General features: G+C 37.4%; 1 long non-coding RNA gene across 1 annotated transcript; it reads left to right on the top strand.

Moving 5' to 3' along the window:
- The first annotated feature begins 10035 nt into the window (after positions 1 to 10035).
- Positions 10036 to 12099, top strand: LOC128787540 (uncharacterized). Its single transcript, XR_008430733.1, has 4 exons — positions 10036 to 10269; positions 11188 to 11328; positions 11407 to 11466; positions 11979 to 12099. It is a non-coding gene; the product is annotated as an uncharacterized LOC128787540 (long non-coding RNA).
- Positions 12100 to 21674: the final 9575 nt, after the last annotated feature.

The raw sequence follows: 21674 nt of genomic DNA, 5'->3' as shown, positions 1-21674 counted from the left end.
GAAAGGAATGACAGAATATGCTTGAAGGCTTTTTTTATTGGTTGGATTTTTTTTTTACTCATATTCAGGGACAAATTCTCAGTAGACTTTCATACTGTGATTAGAGCAGAGGAAACACAGACCATCATCTGCCATAGTACTGTCATTAGATAAAGTTGCCAAACCTGAAAAATCACAGGGGATATGGTCTAGACTAGACAATGGCAAAAATATAATGGTTGAAGTGTATTTCCTAATATCATTCCCTGAACCTCAAACACTAATAAGGTAGCTAGTATCAATTTCAAGCTTCTTACCTGAGTAGCAAATTATGCATGAACTTTCTCACAGAGGAAACTTTCAGCCCTTCAGATGCTTCCAAACAGTGGATGACATTCATCTGCTAATTAGCCTTCATCCAATGGCCAACTTTAACCAACTATTTCATAATTCGAGTGTATCTTAGGTGGCAGATGGAGGTTGTATTTCACTAATAAACAGAAAGTGTCAGCTACCTGGATTCATGACATTAGGAAACAGTCTAAAAAAGTTAGAAGGAACTTCTAGCTCACAGTCATTCCATCTCCAAAAGACTGCAGCATTTCAAAAATGTATGAGACTGACAACAGATCTTAAAAAATAGCATGAAACTTATTATTTGTTGTTTAGCAAGATTGTCAAACATAAAAGAACAGGTGTCAGAATACTGCTTGAGGGGGAAGTTTTGATGCAGCCTCCTGAAGGGAAGACCTAATAGTGTCCATCAATTACTGAGCCAGAGATCCACAATGCACTTTCCAGTCAGTTCAGAGAAGGCAATAGAAACTCTTTGAAAAATTACTTTATACTAAGAGCAGATTCAGTATGTGTATAAGATATGCCTCTGTGCCACAAAAACATACAGCATAACCTAAGTCCATGAAAAGAAATCACTATCCAGTAAGAAAAATCTTCATTACCATCATATCTGATTATGTTTTGAGAGTTGAAAAATAACCAGAAAATAAACCGTAAGTTCAATATAAAAGATTTCCTTTTAAACAGCATTTTTCTATGTGAAAAAATTCTGTTAATAGAGCTAATAAAAATACAGGTGTTATTGTTTTTATACCATGAAAGATATTCAGTGAAATTTGTTATGTTCATATTAATCTTACAGGCCCCAAGATTAACTACATTTTTTCTTAAAAATGATGCAGGCAGATTTTTTTTTTTCTTCAAGTTGCATAGAGCTGTCACTGAAAAGGAAGCTAAAAAACCCCTTTGGTTTCAGTACTCAAATGCTGTTTTAGGCATTTTACATTGCACTAAGAAAAAGCAGCATAGATATTAATCTCAATTCCGCTTCAGTCACAGGTAATGTGTTGCCATATCTGACTGCAATATGCTGATTCAGTCTTGGAACATCATTATAATTGTGCATTATCATGTATTTTTGAAGAAATTGAATTGTGGAATAGGTGTAAAAGTTTAACAACCCATGAAGTCACATATACATTAACACATAGCAGAGAACGCAGTAAAATCTTCATTTATGTCAGATGTATCAGTAATAGGTATTGAAATTACAAGTAATTTTAGGTCTAAATGCATTGGGAAATTACATCTCTGTAACAGTAATACCCAAATCACCAAAATCATTGCTTTTTTACCTCTGAATATTACTTTTTACCTGGATTACTCACTATCAAAATATGTCTTATTAATGTACCAAAAGTAAACAGATACCTTGCTTATATTTGCATATCTTACTAATTAAGTCCTCTGACTAACAAAATTATAATCTAACAGTGCTACAGTTTCAATCTGGACTCATTTACTAATTTCTATAGTGAACCCTGACAAGTCATACCTGCTGTGTTTCCTTACCTGTGAAATGAAGCTGATTTACTTGTATGCAGAAAAACACTTATAAATTCTTATTGGAACATTCCTGTTGGATGTATTTGAATAGTTAGAGAGCAACATGAGACAAAAAAAGGTTGTTAGGCTTCTGGAATACAGCACAGAGGATATGTCACAAAATGACAGCAACGCAAAGCCAGCTATACTGTTTCCAAATAAATTGCTTTTAACACTGTTTTGTTATTCAAATCATGCAATAAGAACCAGTTGTTTGTTTCATATGAGAGCAGAAGTCCTTCTGCTTCAAGTAGATGAATTAGCTTGCCTAAATTCTGTGAGTTTTGACTCAGTATTGAAAAAAAAAAAACAAAACAGAATGAGGCCATCATTTTTAGTACTTTTAGTACTCTGGTTCAGGCCAAACAAAAAGAAAATTAATGAAACCAATTTGTCATACTGAAAATACATCTTGAATGGGAAACATGTACTAGCTGCTTATAACCATAGAGAAAATTTTAAGGCATTTCTATTAACCTGAATGTTTTTTGAAGTAATCAGAAGATAGTGCAAAAACTATCATAATATCTATGTATTCACTTATTCTGTCTTTGGAGAAAGAATAGTAAATTTTTGTTCTATCTTAAGGAAAAGTAATTTTCGAGAGGGACTCTAAGGTGTAAATTGAGAATTCCACTTCCAAGGCACTTTGAACTGAGGTGAGAAGGCATGGAAATTCTGAATGTTTGCAGTGGGATTGATTGTTTCTCTGCATATCAATACACAGGAGTGAGATCAAAAATAAACAGCATAGACTGATGACTCTGTCACAGTATGGAATACTGGTCAATAAAGGAAAATTAGAATAAAAGCAGAGACATCTGTATGCACAAGGCAGCAATAACTGTGTTCCCTCTCTGTGAATGAGCTATAACTCTACCTAACTTCAGGTGTGACAAGCTTCTAGAATGTATGCACATTTCAAATGCACGTGCAGATAAATCAGTTTCATTTGCAGGTCTGTTCATAAAATAGGTAATTTGGTATTATGACATTGCTTCCATGACTTAGGCTATTTTTATTTTGTTTCAATGGAAGAATTACTCTCTTCAGTTTATAGACTCATATAATAGTTAGAGCTGGAAGGGGCCTTTGAAAGACCGTCTACTCTACTCCCTAACCTGAGCAGGAAGATCTTCAACTAGATCACGTTGCACAGAGCTCCATCCAACCTGGCCTTGAATGTTTCCAGGGATGGGGAATCAATCACCTCTCTGAACGACTTGTTCCTGTGCTTGACCACTCTTATTGTGATAAAACTTCTTTCTTATATCTAATCTAAATCAACACTCCTTCAGCTTAAAAATATTACCCTTTTTCATATCACAACAGACTATACTAAAAAGTTTGTTCCCATCTTTCTTACACCCTTTAAGTACTGAAAGGCAGCAATAAGGTCTTGCCAGAGCCTTCTCTTCTCCTGGCCAAACAACCCCAACCCTCTCAGTGTTTTCTCCTTTCCTTCTAGAAGAGGTTCTCCATCCTTCTAATCAACTTGGCAGCCTCCTCTGGACTTTCTCCAACCAGTCCCTGTCCGTCCTCTGCTGGGGACCTCAGAGCTGAGCACAGCACTCCAGGCAGGGGCTAACCAGAGCAGAGCAGAGGGGCAGAATCTTCTCCCTTGCCCTGCTGGCCACACTGCTTTGGATGCAGCAGTGGGCTTTGTGGGCTGTGAGTGCCCATTGCCGGCTTTTGTCCACACTTTCATCCACCAGCACCCCCAAGTCCTTTTCCGCAGTGCTGCTCTCAATCCATTCATCCCATCCCCCAGCCAGGTAGCAGGGATTGCTCCAACCCAGCATAGCACCCCGCACTTAGCTTTGTCAAACCTCAGGAAGGTCCCATGGGCCCACTTCTCAAGCTTGTTGAGGTCCCTCTAGATCACATTCTGTTCTTCAGGCGTGGCAACAGCACCACCCAACTTGGTGCCATCAGCAAATTTTCAGAGACTACACTAAATTTCTATGTCAAAATGTCTATGTCACTGAGGAAGACATAAAACACCACTGGTCCCAAGAATCCCTGGGAGTCTCACTTGTCATTGATGTCAATTGGGACTCTGAGCCATTGTCTGCTACCCTCTGGATGCAGCTGTCCAACCAGCTCCTCATCCACCAAACAAATCCATCTCTCTCCAGTATAGAGGGAAGGATGTTGCGGGGGCCCATGTGAAAGGCTTTACAGAAATCCAGATAAATGGCATCTGTAGCTCTTCCTTTGTAAACTGATATAGTCACTCCATTATAAAATCCCCTCAAGTTGGTTAGGCTGGATTTCTCCTTACACAGTAACATTTAAAATGAAGTGAAATTAAGATGTCAAACCGAATGTTCTATTTTGTTAGCATATTTGTATAAGCTATTATGCATTAGCCAGTGTATTTTTATTAGATTTATAAAGTATATGCTGCTGATTCTATAGTTCTAAATTGGGTTAAGTTGCTGTCAGAGACTGAAGGAATTGATGTCTCAAGATATTTTGGGATGCCTGTGTGGGAGGGAAGGGGCAGGTCTAGCCTTGCCCTGGTGAGACAAGGCTAGACTTGGTGAAGACAAGGCTAGACTGGGTGAACTGTCCCACACCCCAGCTAGAGCCCGTATCCCAGCCAGGCAGAACTGCCAATCACTAGCACACCAGGACCAGTGCTCTACTCTGCACTAACCCAGCCCTACAGAGGCCAAATGACCAGAAGTCCCACCCAGGGGGAGGGCCCAGAAAGGCCATTGGGTATTTAAGGCCAAGGAGGTCGCTAGCATGTTTGTTGCCCTACTTTCCTCTTAGACTTTCTGTTTGAGCACTGCTGGAACCCAGGAGCTAGTAGCTATATGTGTGTTTTTATATATCTTTTCGTCTTTCTTCTTCTAACTCCTTTTTCTTGGAACATTTTGAGTAACATAACATCAAGAAAAAAAATTGCTAAGTTGAATGGGCTAAATTAATGCTGTGAGAAGTGTTTTAGGTTGATTGGGTATTGTACTAAATCTTTTGCCAAAATTCCTTGATTTTCTAAATTTTACCACTAAACTTTTGTGTTGTTTTGACCTCTTGAGACTGATTGGTATTTCTTCCGTGCATCCAACGCAGAGTATGTGAACCACTGTAAAGTCATTTTATTGGGGCCTTACATTTACACATTTTACTGGAAATTTTGCTTGAGAAGAGACTGCACAACTATCTAATTTTCCTCCTGCTATGGTTTTGTAGAAGTGCCTTGGTCAGTAGCAAACTGTTTAAGGCATAATTCATCTATTCCAGATACTGTGACCTTTATGATCACAGCCTGCTTAAGAGAAGCATGAGGAGCAGCTGAGGTCACTTGTTCTGTTCAGCCTGGAGAAGAGGAGACTGAGGGAAAAGCTCATTGCAGTCACAGCTTCCTCATGAGGGGAAGAGGAGGGGCAGGCACTGATCTCTTCTCTGTGGTCCCAGTGACAGGACCTGAGGGAATGGGCTGAAGCTGTGTCAGGGGAGGCTTAAGTTGGATATTAGGAAAAGGTTCTTCACTCACAGGCTGGTCAGGCACTGGAACAGGTTCCCCAGGGCAGTGGTCACAGCACCAAGACTGACAGAGTTCAAGAAGTGTTTTTCAATGCACACATGGTGTGATTTTGGGGGATGGTCTTGTGCTGGGCCAGGAGTTGGACTCTATGATCTTTGTGGGTCCTTTTCCAACTCAGCATCTTCTGTGATTCTGTGAAAATTAAAGCATTTTTTGTGTGAGTATAATATGGGAAAGTATAACATAGGAAACCTTTAAACAAATATCATGTAAGAAGTCAATAATTTTCATACGTTTGCCTTTTGCAGAAGTTGTCTAGAAACTTGTCAAGAATTTTACCTAACTTGTCTATTAATATACAAGATTAAATTTGTAGGAAACTTTGAAAATGGAGGAATGAAATTAATTGCCCAAGGCACATGGAAAACTTTTAACAGTAACCTCTATAGCATAATCTATAACTATAGAGAATATAAACTCTTGAACATTCTTCTTCCCTTCTCTCTGACATAATTGGGATTTCTCTGGGTAGCTGACAGTGTTTATGGGATCTCAGAACTCAAATTAGTCTTTTCCACTAGAAAAAAATCTTGGGGTAAAATTAAAATAATGTTAATTTCACATGACAGCGCAGCGGAGCGCGATTAACAGAGCACAGTTAACCAACTGTGCATTAATGTAATAGACATGTATAGCAATCAGTGCTTGAAGTTGCTATGTTAGTTATTTTTTAGTTTACATACTTCAGTCAATCACGTTCCAGGACTTATGTCTAGAATGCACTAAGAATAGAAAAAAATGTTCCAGCTCTTTGATACCTCCCCAGTCCTTATTCCCATTCTGCCCCACTTGTCTCAGTGTTGTCCATGGAGTAAAGGGTCAAAGTTTAATAGACAGTGTAGCAGAATTAACAAAAATTGCATGGGCATGTAATGGTGGTACTGTTTGACAGCTCAAAGTTATAATTTTCATGTTATTATTGCACTTGAATTTTTTTTTGCTTGTATTTAAGCAAAACCACAGAAATGAAACATTCCCCTGCTATGTATTTTTTATGAAAGAAAAACAAACCAGAGATGAAGCACATGCACTTCACCTTTGGTTGAGTCACAGCAGGTTTGGCTGCTGTGCTACTCAGATAAAAAGCCCAGTGTGCATACACTGCCTTAGCTGCAAGCTGGGAGAGCTGGGGGGGGGGGCACATCTGGGTGATTGTGTCAGGCAGTTGGAAGGATGAGCCTACAGATGTGCTTCACAAGAAAAAAAATTACATCTCAGTTTTTTGATGGAACATGACGGGAAGCAGTTTCTAAAAGACTGGATTGAATAGTTAATGTAGAGCTATATAAATTGAGGGAAAAAATACCATTTTGTTGTATGTATTGAAATGCTTCACTGACACGTTCTGTGCAGCATTTGTGATAAAAGATAACTTTTCAACTGTTCCACACAACATATAGTATTGTTTTCATACACTCAATGCACATATTAAAGTCAATGCTCTTGACTATTTATCATTTCATAATAGCTTACCAGTCATGCACAAGTGGAAATAATATTGAGGAAAAAAAGAAAATGTACTAGTAGAGATTTCTACAAGCTGCCCACCAAGAAACTCTCCTAACCTTCTGAAAAGAAATCTATACTTTCAGAAATTAGATCTGTGTAATATTGTTTCTGTTGAATGATGGGAGTGGTAAAATATATCACATCTAACAGTTTTGCCAAAGTCCAGGCCCTTCTGACCACATTGAGTCATCTTTGGTATGATAATCAGTGTGAATAGATCATAGTAACAGATATGATTGCATGTGAAAATTCAGGAGGAGTATTGTCAGCTGTCCAAGTGCACAAAAAGGTATTATTAACATTTACTCCAATAAAAAATTATTTTCCTTACTAGTTAAAAACAAAACCAAAAGAAATCTGAAAGAATCACAGAAGCTGCTGAAATGATACCAGACAAGATCCCTGCTCTAGTATCATTAGTGTAGATCTTTCTGCCAGATAAAAGCTTTGTTCAAGGAGGATAAGAAGAAATGGATCAAAGTTCCCCATATTCACCACTTCCTTGTTCTAGGAAATTTGAATTCCTGCTGCAGAAAGTAATAAATTATGTTTTTTGGCTTTTCTTGAATATTGATGAAGTATAGACAATGAATAATGTCTATACTTAGTGTGTTGAAACAGTATCTAGAAAAAGTTAATTAGAATTAAGAGCACAGTAATTTTGGTGCCCATTTTTCATTCTCCTCTTACATAATCTATGCAATTTGGGTTTTTAAATTTTTTTTCTAATACAATAGTGCTTCTGTACTCTTGTAGTGTACTTCTTTGCCATAGAAAATTGTCCATCATCTTTAATAATGAGTTGCATTCTGAAATCTGAAGTTCTTATCTGTATCTAGAAAATCATTCATTTGAGCACAAATTAACAGACAAAATTTGAAACAGATTACAAGAAGTATTAAATTAAAATTTTTAGAAAATGCTGTGAGCAGATTTCTTTGAATAACTCAGTATCTTCAGTCTTCAGCACAGTTCTTTTACCTACATTCAAAATATTATTTTTTCCCCTCTGTGTTTATCCAACAAACCAGTGGATACTTATTACTATTGCTTGTTTTAAACTGAACTCATAAAGGCACCTGGAGATTATTAAGGTGAATGACAAAGGAAAAATGAGTATTTGTTTGAAATACTTGGACTGAAATGCAAATATATTCTATCCCTATTTTCCTGGTGGTCATTGGCTGTGTGATAAAAATAATCTTAACGACAAATGTTTTCACTCTTTAATCTCATGGCTGCTAATATAAATGTGTAAGAAATTCCTAGACCACAGATTGAAATCCTGGCCTCTGGTTTTGTAGACAAATGTTTCATAGCAGCTGTTTAGACACACCCACTGCTTTGAACTGCGTGTCTCTTAGCTTCTTGCTGCGATGTGCCTTGACATCAGTGGTAGAAGGGGACAGTTTCTCATTATATTAGTTGTTTCATGTTTTGAGCATGTGTTATGATTTCTTGTGAATCCTCCTAAGCTGTTGGTGATCTGTGTTGATGATGATCAGAACATTCATAGGAAACACATGGGTTTAAGGCTTCTGGGGAAGGAGGAAATAGAATTCAGTCCTGCTTCTTGATGCTCTACCAGGTATGCAATTACTGAAAAGGTCACCTTCTCCCCCAGCATTTTAAAATGAAAAGTTAGCACTGCTTAGGTGCTCCAAGAGTAGCTGTAGATACATGTGCTCATAAAATAATTGCAGATACCACCCTTGCTTGGCTGAGTTATCTTTACAAGCAACATAGAAATCCAAAGATCAAGTTTTACTTTGGGATCCTTTATATTCAGTTTCTGTAGCTTAGCTTGCAAAAATCCTATAGATTTATTAGCTAAAGGCCTTCTATGGCTACAGGAATCATGTATATTGACATATTTGTAGTAGTCAAGATGCATGATTTCAGAGGGGGTCAACCCATTGAATCAATAGCCAAACAGAGTGACAGCTCTGTGCTGGAGAATAACTCTCCCTGAAATGATTGCGGGGGGATCTTTTGTGAGCCTGCAGTTTTCAAATAAAGAGAGCAATGACTTTAATGCATCTCAGTATCATTACTCTAATGTGGCATATTTCTTGTCACTTTTATCCTTATGTTCCTTCTTTCCAGCTCATTGCAGCTTCTTCCCAGCTTGCCATCACTTCACTCTGTTCATGATGCTGTTTCTGCAAAGACAGCACTTCTATGATAACTTCTGTTGGTTTCAACACACTTCACATTCACAGCAAAATGTTCATTTGTACCATGAAGTCTGTAGTTTGTAGTCTTTTTCTCTCCTTTATGCAGTAACTAAATTCAATAAAAGTAGAGTGTCATTTTCTCAGCTGTACTTTCTTGGGAATCAATATAGCACCAATAATTACAGATTAGTTTAATAAAAACACAAAACAAAACTAAATTGACATGACAGTTGAAATATTAGATGAGAATGCATTGGTTCTTCTTCGGATGTTTTTCGACATTATTCATTCCTTGTTCCATATATACTTCCCACAAAAAAAAATTATAGAATCATGGAATGGATTGGAATTAATCTTAAATATCATATAATTCCATCCCCCATGTTGTGGACAGGGACACCTTCCCCTCCCCCAGGTTGCTCAGAGCCCTATCCAACCTGGCCTTGAACACTTCCAGGGATCTACAACTTCTCTGGACAACCTGTACCAGTGTCTCACTGCCCTTAGAGTAAAGAATTTCTTCCTAATATCTAATCTAAAGCTACTGTCTTTCTATTTGAATCCATTCCTCCTGTCCTGTCACTGCATGCTCTTGCATATAGTAATTCTTAAAAGGTTAAGATGATGCTTAGATACATAAGCAAGTTAAATTCCTTTTCTGTTTATTTAGTTATCAAAAGGACTACATTGCTATTAAACAAGAAAGAAATACCTATATTGTTCAACTAAAACCACATTCAAATGAATGGAGACAATGCTGGCAGTACTAGCTTTTGGTGATAAGGTTAAAGTTGTCAGAGACCTCTCAGCATGTGACAATTCTGTGTCCTATTACATCATGGAAGTGCTGCAGCAAGACTTGCCTCTGCCAGTTTCCTGTTCCATCAGACCACCATGAGCTGCAGGCTATAAATATTACTCAGTCCTGGTTTACACTGAATGCCATGCATCCCATCCCTAGCAATAGGATGGATTAATAATTAATGGAAATTAACAGAAATAATTCTCACCTGAATGTCAGGTGATAAAAAGCAGCAAAAGCCCCTTTGGAAACCAGTTAGCTGTGCTAATACTAGTGTAGAATTTGATTGGAGAAGCCTTACTTAATTTTACTACTAGAAGAGGTATTTAACCAAAAAAAAGGTATTTTTTTTTACCTCAGCCTACTTACTGCAGGAAAAGTTACTTTATTTTCTGGATCAATCAAATTTATTTCTCAAGCAATACTTGGTGCTGAAGGAGAACATGCAAGCAAAACCTTAAAACACTGTCCTAAGCGTAACTGTTTCACTTTCTCCTCCCCAGTTATTACTGTTTACAGGCTCCCTACTGCCTAAAACAAGGTAACATTAGAAGACATTCACATCTGAAATTTCTAGTATTAGCTAGAAGCTAAAAACTACGTAGCACAAAGAAATTGGTGTCATTTTGACCTAAAATACCTGAAGGTAATATAGGTTTACTGCTAGTGAAATAATGCATATACTGTAATTAATCTTTATGAATAAATACCACATCTCAGTCATGAGTATTTTATAGATAAATTTATTTCAATAAATATTTCTTTCAATTAAACTTGAGAAAACAGTTACTTTAAGTGCTGCATGACTAGAGTCTAGATTTCTACTGTGCTTCTCACATAAGCTGTTAAATACGCACTTAATGCTACATAGAGTATGTAGGGTTATTCTTCTATGACATAAGATTTAGCTGCCATTCTGTATTCTATCTGGAATTCCCAAAGCCAATAGATAGAAAAGCCTCTTTTTCAAAGTTAGAAAGCCTATAGCTTTTGCTATGCTCTGTTTCAGTTCCCTTCTCTCTTTTAATTGCTTAAAGAGATTAGCAAAAGTAGCCCAAACTCCATTCTGCAGCATGTCAGAATGCTCTCAGTTCTTAGTCATGTAGCCAAATTGACTTTAGCAATAAGTCTACTTTCTACATGTTCTGATCCTATATAGCCTCCAAATTTATGATTCAATTCGACTTTATTTGGCTCCTATTCTTAAAGGGATCATAAATTTGCCATTAATCTTTGATTGTATTCCATCTGTTCTCAAGGTGACTTCTATTGCCTCGTGAGGTACATACTACTGAGCTACCTGCCAAACAATCTTTCTGCTTCAAGGCTATGTCTTTTCAAGGAATATTTGTATCTGGGCATTTCATTCTTTTTTCAAAAGCTGATTGCCAACAGCACAGGTAATGAATAATATTCAATTCATTTGAAGCATTATATTACTGATTTAGAAAGTGCTTTCAACTTCCATTTTCTTACAGATTGACTTGGCCCAGTATCCAAGATTCCTATCACTGAAGAAACTGTACATATTCCCTAGTGTAGGTTAAATCTTTGTTTCTGGTCTCTTCTGGTAGAAATTTCTCTGGGTTTGTGTTCTGCCACTGCACAGTGACTTCCTCTGTGTGTGCTTGTTCATACAAAGCAGAAGGCACGTTGAGGTGTGGGTGAGGCTGTCTTCCTGCAGTTGTAATCCAAACCCTAACCTTGCCAACAGCATTTCATAGCATCCCACTCAGGGAAGCGACACAGCACTAACAGTAGATGAAAAAAGCGCTGACACTGAGGAGTGATTTGCTTTTAAAGAATGAACTGATATTCAGCAGTTAAACAGACTTTAAATTATAAATGACATTTAAACAGACTTTCTAGACTCTTCACATCAGTCTTTAGGCTTCCACATAGGCTTTCATAGCTTGCCATGCAAGCAGGATAATAACGGTTCTTTTACAAGTTGACGGAAGTGTTGTTTGGTTTTTTGTAAGTAGGAACTTATTTCAATACAATAATCTGGAACCCACTCCTAACCCCAGCTCTATACTTACTACTTCAGATAAGCAAGAACACTGAAAACTGAAAGGAAGATTCTTCTGGACAGAGTTTTATAGTCATCACTGACTTTCTCTGAATATATAAGCCTAATTTTCTGAAGTTTTATGGAGAAAGAAAGCTTTGACTCCAGCCACCATCTGAGCTCCAGCTTTCTAGCTAGGCAAGGTTCTCAGTATTTGTGTTTTGAGAAAATAAATTACTTAGATGAACCACCTGTTGTTCACCATTGACCTCTTTGAGCTTAACAGTTTTCAAATAAAATTTCTACAAGGACCACATTCTATGTAAACAAAATACTTGAGCTATAACTGGGCTCATCCATAGGACAAGGTCTCTGAGCACCTTGAAAACTGAGAATTGGACTTTTTTTATTACCTTCTAACAACTCCCTATTCACATGCCTAGCCTACTTCTATCAAAATAACAGGTCCTAGTCCTCAGGATTTTAAACCCAACTATAATCCTAAATAATATCTTCCAGATGGGTAGGAAACCCATGACTACTGGAAAATTATTAGGAAATGAGTTGCAGCTGCAGGTAGCATCTCCCAAATTATATCTTCCAGCCCATCTGAATTTATTAAATTCACTTTAGCAGCTACATTAACTCTACAGAAGCAATTCTCTATAACTACATTTTAGCCATAACCCTGTTGTTCAGAAAGAGAAATTTGCCTCCAACTCCTTGGAATTCTGGAAGAAATTGTTTACAATAGCTGGGAATAACCTGTCTTCAAACTCTGTGTTGGCATGTGGCTTTGCATCCTTTCTGAAATTTCGTTATACTTTAGCAGATACACAAAATGTTGTGAAGGTCGGGTAAGTAATCTTGTGCCACCTACTGCTTGCTTCTGACATTATTGCTGTTGAACAGCTGACATGTCTCTCTACTATTAGCCATAGACACTCAGATAAAGATATTAATCAGAATTGGGTGAAAACTTAGGAAAAATAATTCCCAAAGACTGAGAGCAGCTGTGTTGAGGATCAGACCTGGTAAGGAGAACGTGGGTCAGATACAGCCCCGGCATCAGGCGCTGTGCTGGGGACAGGAGCAGGCCAGGCCACAGGGCTGTGCAGGGACCTGGCTCTTGGCTGTGGGAGCTGCTGACCAGCCCTGCTGCAAGCACCACTGGGGCAGGCACTGACAGACCTGGGAGAGGGGTCAAAATGGGGTCCTGGGCCCACCCTGGCCAGGGTAGTGGAGACCCAGGGGGGTTCCATGGACAGCCAGGGTGGGTAGTGCCCTGAAGGTCTGCGCAGCCAGCTACCTAAACTCCAAGAGGTTAGTTATATGCACTCTTATATTTGCTGTCAGGCAGCAAGATGCTCATAAACATCACTGACATCCTCATTACAAAAATTCCTGACTGTAATCATACTGATCTAGTCTTCTATCCAGTGGGTATTTGGAATCCTTCTGCTGACTGCTATGCTTTCTCCCCATTCCTTCTCTCTTCTATTTCTGCTCTAAATCTATATACATAAAATTTACATAACTTATTGAAATTCAGTTGTCTTTAGGTCAAATTACATCGTTTGCTCAAGTGTCTAGTCCAAAGTCCATTTTATTTAGTGGGTAGTTTCCCAAAGATAGGGTCTCTCCATAAAGCAGAGAGCTAATCCAAGCTATCACTTGGCCATGCCCTCAAAGGTAACTTCACATGATGTGTTACAGACTTTGGTGGCTTTGAGTGTTCAGAACAACAGTTGCAATTCCCTCCAAGAGACCAGTGCCTCTTACCAAATGATTTTCTGCACTTCAGCTTGGGCAAGGCTGATCAAAGAGGAATAATGACTGTATTTGACTGTATTTAAATCCAGGATCAGCTGGATGTTCCAATTTAGTTTCTTATCCACACCTCTACCCAGTCTCCATTTGTTAAACTCAGAATGAACTCTTGCTGTGCCATTATCTTTTTGTACCTGAGAACACTAATTAGGCATAAATCCTCCTGGAAAGGTGTATGCAATGTAAAATTTTTGTTACATTAAAATGCACAAATTAAAACAGAATCACTTGCTGATTAAAAGAGAAGATCCTTTCTAAATAGAAGATAGTTGTAATTACATTTGCCCTTTTTTCTTATATATAGTTACGTTCTAGGCAATACCTGCAGATATAATAGAAGTTGTTTCCTTAGCAACCTTTAGATTCTGAAGAAAAACAGCAATACATTACTTCTAAGTAGAAATAACAGACAAAACCAATTAATTCCAGAATATTAATTTCCATCTATTTTAAAATTATTAGAAACTATTAAAAAATGAATTGCAGTATACTTTATTATCCTTCAGAGAATGAATCTTTCCAAATTACTTTAGTACATTTTCCAAATTAGTTCAGAAAATTAAATGAAAATAATTTACATATAGTTGGTAGTATACAACTTTCTGCTTTATATCTACTTATTGCAGTATTTTAAATGTCAGTTAATATTTTAAACACAATCAAAACCTAATAATGGTAACCAAATCATTTGTGTATTGCTAAAGCAGCGTTTGCCAGTGTTTTGCTCATAAGGAACAGAAGCAGACACAAAGCTGTGTTTACAACCTCACTTTGCTCATTCCACTAACTTGAATTTATAAAAATTCAGCATAACACTGCTGATTTCCATCTATGTGAAGATAAACTTTAAAAAGGGAATTGAATGTGTCATTTATAATGAGATTTTCCTGAGTGTGTTAACAAGCAGGATGAAACAATAACTGTTCTAAACTTTCTCAGTCCATTTTAACCCTCTTTTGACTTTGAAGTCAAGAGCAACGGATTGTTTTAACTCTTTGATTACTGCAAAGTTTAGTAATCTGAGGAGTTTACTGAATGTAGTAAACACTTTTTCAGTTTCATATTAGGTAAAGGAAATTACAGTATTCTGATTTGTTAAATAAAGATTTTCCTTTTTTTCTTTTTCCCTGCCACCCTTTTGATTAAAGCCTGGTCATTTGCTGCAGGAATTTGCTTCATAATTCATAAAAATAAAATGCATAGCTTTGGTTTATATGACAGCTGCAGCTTGATGTTCTGAGTTAAAATGTAGCAGTATGTTTTAGATTACTTTTTGAAGAATTAAAGGATTCTCCCCCCTCTCTCCTTCAGATGATTTCATGAATTTGACATTTTTCTGTAAATGAAAAAACAGGTTCATATAATTTAAACACAGCTGATAAATGTTGATTTATCTCTCTGTCAGATGCGTGTGGGATGAAAGGAGTGGCCATGAAACCTGTTGCACAGTTGCTCAACTCAGTTTTTATTAATTTAGTACTACAGACAACTCCATGCTTCATCCAATAACATAAGTTTTCAGGAAATTCATACTGATCAAAGATGAAAAAAAGTAGTTACTTTGCCATACTTGCTTTTTCCTAGAAAAACCTTTCCTACCTTTACACAGATAGTTGCGTATGGCCCCTAAGTTCAGCTACCATCCAAACACTCATTTGTGTAAGAAGCAAGAGGAATTCACATCTGCACTGCAATAATTCTGCAATGGCCTTCTCTAAATGTTATAAATCCAATTTGCCCTGCCTGCAGTCCAGCATGAGGTCACAGTCCCACCTCCTGAGTAAAGGCCAATGGCTTAGACAGAAAAAGGTCCATTTTGTACAAGCTCAGTCGTTGGAAAACTTACATTCAGTCCTTGTGTGGCAGATGATATCTTATCAATGGTAATATTAGAAGCACTAAATATTAAAAAGTCATAATTTTTGCAGGTATAGAAGCATTCACTTTTTTTCCTATCATAAATTCTGAACAGCCTGCACAGCCAAGACAAGGATTTTTAATACATGTAATTACCAATTTTATCAAACTTTACAGAAGACTTCATTCTGACAATCACAGAGCGCAGAGTGGGCAAAACGTAATTTATATTAGTACAAAACCTCATAACTTCTAATCTCATAACAAATAGAAGATACCAGGGAAAAAAGACAGAATAAGGTCACTCTTAAGGGTGCAGAAAAATGTGATGGTGTGGTGTTTGCTAACTGGTTTAGCATTGGGAAAATAAGGTTAATAGCTATTTTTACTGCACCTGGTTACACATATCGCTTAATACATGTGTAGTTCACAAAAACTCATTCTTTCTGGCAGTAATAAAGGTGTATAACATTCTGAAATATTTTGTATAAAATCATGGCTTGAGCTGTTACCAGCCTTAGGAGAGATATTTCAGTAGATCTCTACATTTTTCCCAAGGTACCAGGACTCTATGAAAGAACTAATGCAACAGCTGTAATTAATTTTCCTTTGTTCAAAACCAAATTAAACAGTATTTAATCAGTGGATGCCAGAATATAGACCCTTAAAGAACTTTGATACGATACAAATACTTAAAAATTGCAGCAGAGCAAGAAGAAATCTTTCTTTTAAGGGTAAAATTAAGTCAAATTAATTATATGAAGACTGAAGTAAAATTGGCCCAATTGTTAACTCCTGCCCCCACATATTTGCAAAGAGGTATCAATTCAGATCTCTGTTTATGCTTTCAATTGCACAAAAATATCTTTGGAATCTCTCATTTGTTGTGCCTGATATTACTGACTACAGTTATTCAGAAAGGAAAAAGTTGTATTCAACAAAAATAATTTTACTTGACCTACTTTATGCAGAAAATATCAATGCTTTGCGTATTTTTAATGAAAAAGTGAAAATTACCAGATTTTAAAACTATTTGTATAAAATCACATGCAAATTTGCTAATTTTTCTGTAGTGTCTTAAAATATTAAGTAGCAAGAATTAAGGTTCCTGGTGACATAAAACAAAAGGTCAGTGAAATACTGTTGTGTTCCCAGCCCTTTCATCCACTGTGTCATTTTGTTTATCCACCTCTGTTCATGTTCCTGGGTTATAGCAAAGGAAAACCAATAGAGAAGTGTAAAATGCAAACTTCACATCCCACAGCAGGTATGGCCTCCCAGCCAAACACTCTTCTTCAGAGTCATACCTTAAATTTTTTATTTATTAATATGACAAATATAGGTTAAGAGGAGCTCAGAACCTGTTTATAAAAGAATGGTCACTAAGTACTTCTTAATACCTGAATTTGCAGCTATAATAAATGAATTTTGCAGGTACTTATGATGAGCATGAAAGACTGACAGACTCCTTCACATGACTCCTGTATCTCCTTTACATAATATTTAATAACTGAAAGACAGTCCAACATTGTCGCAACGTCACTATCATTATTTTGCTTAAAGAATGATAATATTTCACTCTTTATAATTTCCTTTCTTTTCCCCTAATTTTTGCCATATCAGAGAAATTATTTCAGAAGCAGATATTCTCTTACTTTAGGATGGGTATAGACCAAGAGAGACCAGCTTATGGAAATATAACTTCTATTTTTTCGTGAATTTTGGTCATGCATAAGTGGGCCCCATTAGGCTGACATGTTGAAATGACTTCCCAGAGTTCAGGGCAGAAGTTAATTACTTGCCTTACATTAACTCATTCACAAAGAAAAAATTAAAAGGAATCAGAAATACACAATGCCAAAAAAAAAAGTATTTTTTAAAAATTTTGTCTCCATACTGTAATAAAGCCTAAGGGCAATAATGTTATTGATTGTACAAGCCATTAATTCAGTATTGTTTTTCTACAATACTTGATAACAGTTTGGGAAAGATTCGTTTTATCATGCTTCTTCATTTTTGTGTTAAATACTAGGAAAGTAATAATTCATCAGAAGCTAAAAGAAGAAAGAAATAACTTTTGTGAAAGTATACAGAAAGTGAAAAGGGCCTGTACAAAGTTTCCTGGAGAACTAGGTAAGGTTAAAAAGATTTGCACTAATACAAGACTCAAGACACTATTAGGCTGTTACCTGAAAGAGTGTGTACCATTCCAATCGCCTTCATACAGGCAGAGAATGAAGAATATCAACTTATCTGTTGTCTACAAACTGTTTGGGGGATAAAATATGAAAGTAGAGGTCAGGAATGAGGCTTGCACAGGAACATTCAGGGTGTGAATCACACACTAGTAAAACTGATGGTGAAATAAGAAGGTACCAAAATTATCAAATTTGCTGAAGAAGAAATTTGCAGAAACAGAAATTTGCTTCTTAATAGGCAAAAATTTTAAACTTTTTGAAGATAAACAGAATTATGGAATAAAGTTGCATGTAACAGGCAATTCCTTTCTCTGTTTCTTGTGATCCTATGTACATATAATATTCAGCTTCAGTTTAATGATATCCATACACAAAAGCAACATTGTATATCACTGCTCCATACTTTTTTTCCAAATGGATTCAGTTTATTACTTGCATTTATAAATATTTATAACACATATAACATGACTGGCTTGACAAGAGCAAAACAGATGGAGCATATCAAGTTGTAAATGTAGTGAGATGGTGAAAACATTAAACTCAACAGCATTTTGCCATTGAATTCAGGCTGGAGTGAGGACAAGGATCAGACTTCAAAGCATTGCAACAGTAGAAGAGCTGCATATGACTTTATAATAGTTCTCAACTATTTTAAAAGCCCTATCAAAGTGCAGAAAAACAACAGTATTGCAATGCTTTTAAAGGGCTGGGGTTCTGCTGGCAATTGGCCAGATGCTGTCTTGGTGACAGAACTACACTGTGTCACCTTCTCAAGCTGATACACAGTTTTTGCTAACTGGAAGCCTCTCCATGTCTGTCCAGTTTATTGCCAAGATTTTCTGAGAGAAATCACTGCCATCTTTTTATATGGATAGGTATTCTGCCTCAGGAATGAAGTTAGCTTTCTTCATAGCAGTGTTGTGGTGCTGTGGTACGAATTTGCAGGTAAAAGTGTTGAGTATGCCCTGGTGACTTGGCTGCTCTTGAGCAGTGCTGGTGCAGCCTGGAGGTTTTTCTCTTTTTGTCATTATGCCACTGCTCCCAGCAAGCGAGCTGGAGTTGGACAAGAACCTGGAGGTGAACACAGTTGAGACAGCTGAGCTGAATTGAACAAAGGCATTATATTCTCTGTCATAAAACCTAGGGAAAGAAGAAGGAAAGGGGAACATTTATGGTTATGGCATTTGTCTTTCTAAGTTATTAGCCATGATGAAGCCCTGCTTGCCAGGAAGTGTCTGGACATGTGCCTACCCATGGAAGTAGTGAATAAATTCCTTAGTCTTCTTTGCTTGTGCATGCAGCTTTTGCTTCACTTGTTGAACTTTCACATAAGCCTTCTTTCCCTCCTCCTAATTTCTCCCCACAGGAGAGGGAGTGAGGAAGTGTCTGTGCAGGTGCTTGACTGTGCTGCTTGACTTAACATCAGCACACCACAGAGGAACAGAGCCTGCAAGGCTGCTCAAGCTAGAACAGCAGTACTTGATATCTGTGTCAGAGAATCCTTTGTAAGGTTAAATTACTCTGGTAAATCACACTTTAAATACTTACTATGCAGCAGTAAACTGACTTTCTAAATTATTTTAATGCCAAATAATGTGATTGTTCTCTTCGGCTCTGTAGTCCAGTTCCATACTCAGGTATTTTCTACTATTTAATAATTCTTCTACAGGAAACAGAGAATACTGCTCAAAAATTTCAAAAGGAGGTGTAAAGTGTACGTGTACGTGTCTGTTCAGGAGAGATAACAAAGTAATATTCTACAGTCTCAATTACTCTTAATCAAATGGGCCTTTCAAACACATGTGGTTGGCCACACACAAAAGGAATTTTCTTCCTTTTCTTATTAGATAGCAAGAAAGTGGCCACAAGGCCATAAGTAAGTAAGTGAAGTTGTGGGCTATCTCAGCTTCAATTAGGCTATATGTTCCCCATTCCTGGGCTCAGCATTTTTCCTAGGTTACTCATATGTTTCTTGGGCCATGTGGCTACCAGGTAGGATGGATTGCAGAGGTATTAAGATAAAACTGTGTGATGGCTGTGTCATACAGGAGTCTTCTGTCTAGCCTTGAAATCTGTGAGTTTGTGGCTATATGGCAGAAAGTCAGCAAAAGCATCTGTACATTTACTTTATAAAGTAAAGCAAATATCTGTTCAGGAAAGGTTTATTAAAATATTCTGTAAGCACCCTATTCACAACAACCTTTACAGCCTTTTGCTTTTAACATTCATATTGTCAACATTTTCTGGACTAACCTTACTAATTGTATTTTTAAATCTATTAAAAGCCTTAGCTTCAAGTTTTGCATGAAATATCAATACTATTGATTCATGCTTTTTCTCTCCTTAGGGCATGGTTTAATTTCACATCAGTCTGTATAATGAAAAAAATGAGTGAATCTGCCAGAAATTAATGCTATAAAAATCAATTAAAACACCTTATCAGCTACAAGGATAGTCATATCCTTTTACTAATGAAGGAAGATATATTGCAACATAGAAAATCAGAGTTAACCTGATACCTGTGTCCACTAGGTGATTTTGTGCTTCAGTTGGCTACAATGGTTTATGCAGATGTATTTGAATTTAATTTGCCCACTATCAGCATTAAATTAATGGAAGATTAAGTAGACAACTCACTTCAGTGGAATGAAAATTGAATTATAAAATTAAATAATAAAAAATTATTTTTATCCCTTAGTGTTTTGCTAGGTGTTTATTTTTGTTTCATCAGCATAAACCATTTGTACACTATGACTTCTACTCACAGCCAGGAAAATAAAATATATATATATATATATATATATATATATATATATATATATATGTGTGTGTGTGTGTGTGTGTGTATAAAAAATACATATAGATACCCCAGAAATCTATTTTAACAGAAGATACTTTGTTTTCCTCAGAAAGAAATCTTGCTCTTGAATAATCCTTGAGAGACTTGCTATTGAATTTGGTAGTGACAGGAGTTCACCTCATGAAAGATACATAAAAGTGTATTCATCCTGTAGAATCGAAGAGAGATTGGCTGGAAGGAGCTTGCAGCCCAAATTTCCACCTGATATAGTATCACTTGTCTAGTCGAGTATTGAAAGCTTCCAAGGTTGACATTTTTACAGTCTCCATGGGTTACCTAGAATGCTGTAGCATCAAAGTGACACTGTTTAAAGTCTGACATTCAAAACCTTTAACATTGGATATTTACATGAAGGTTGTTAGGTGGTTATCCCTTCTCAAACCCAGATCCTTCTTGTCCTCAGAAATTTAAGTTCTACATTTTTCAGTTTCAGTCTTTCTGTTTCTTTAACATGTGGATTACTGTTGTGATTGGAACCTATTTTGTGATGATGAAGGACAATGTTGGTCTGTAGCATGGCCCGGCACAATGGAACATGGTGTACCATGTAGCATGGGAACATTGCCCAGCACCAGGACCCACTGTGCGGCGTGGGTTTTCGCTCTCCCCGGCTGCTCGTGGCTCTTGTGAGCCCAGCTGTGGCGTAGCTTCCACGTGCTGCCGGGGTTTGCTGCCGCGGGTTCCCGGACACGGCTCCGTGTCTCGGGCGCGTGGGCTGGCCAGCCGCTGTTACCGTGCGCTAGGGATCCAGCAAAGAGGAAAGAATTTGTCCATTTACTCCGCGCTTGGTAGGAACAGTTTATTGGTCACGTGGCGCGGTTCGATGGAAAGACGCGACCGCTCCCGGCACTCGCATGGGAGCAAATGGCGCCTGGGGGCCGGCGGGATAGGGCTTTATGGAGGGGCGGGGCGAGAGGATCCACAGCCTGCCACCCAATAGGGGCAGCTGCCGTGGCGGTGACGCCAGCAACAGCGACCAACCAGAGAACC

The sequence above is a fragment of the Vidua chalybeata genome, chromosome 4 (assembly GCF_026979565.1).
Source record: "Vidua chalybeata isolate OUT-0048 chromosome 4, bVidCha1 merged haplotype, whole genome shotgun sequence".
In the NCBI taxonomy this organism is placed as follows: domain Eukaryota; kingdom Metazoa; phylum Chordata; class Aves; order Passeriformes; family Viduidae; genus Vidua; species Vidua chalybeata.
This window is presented reverse-complemented; position numbering and strand designations above follow the sequence as displayed.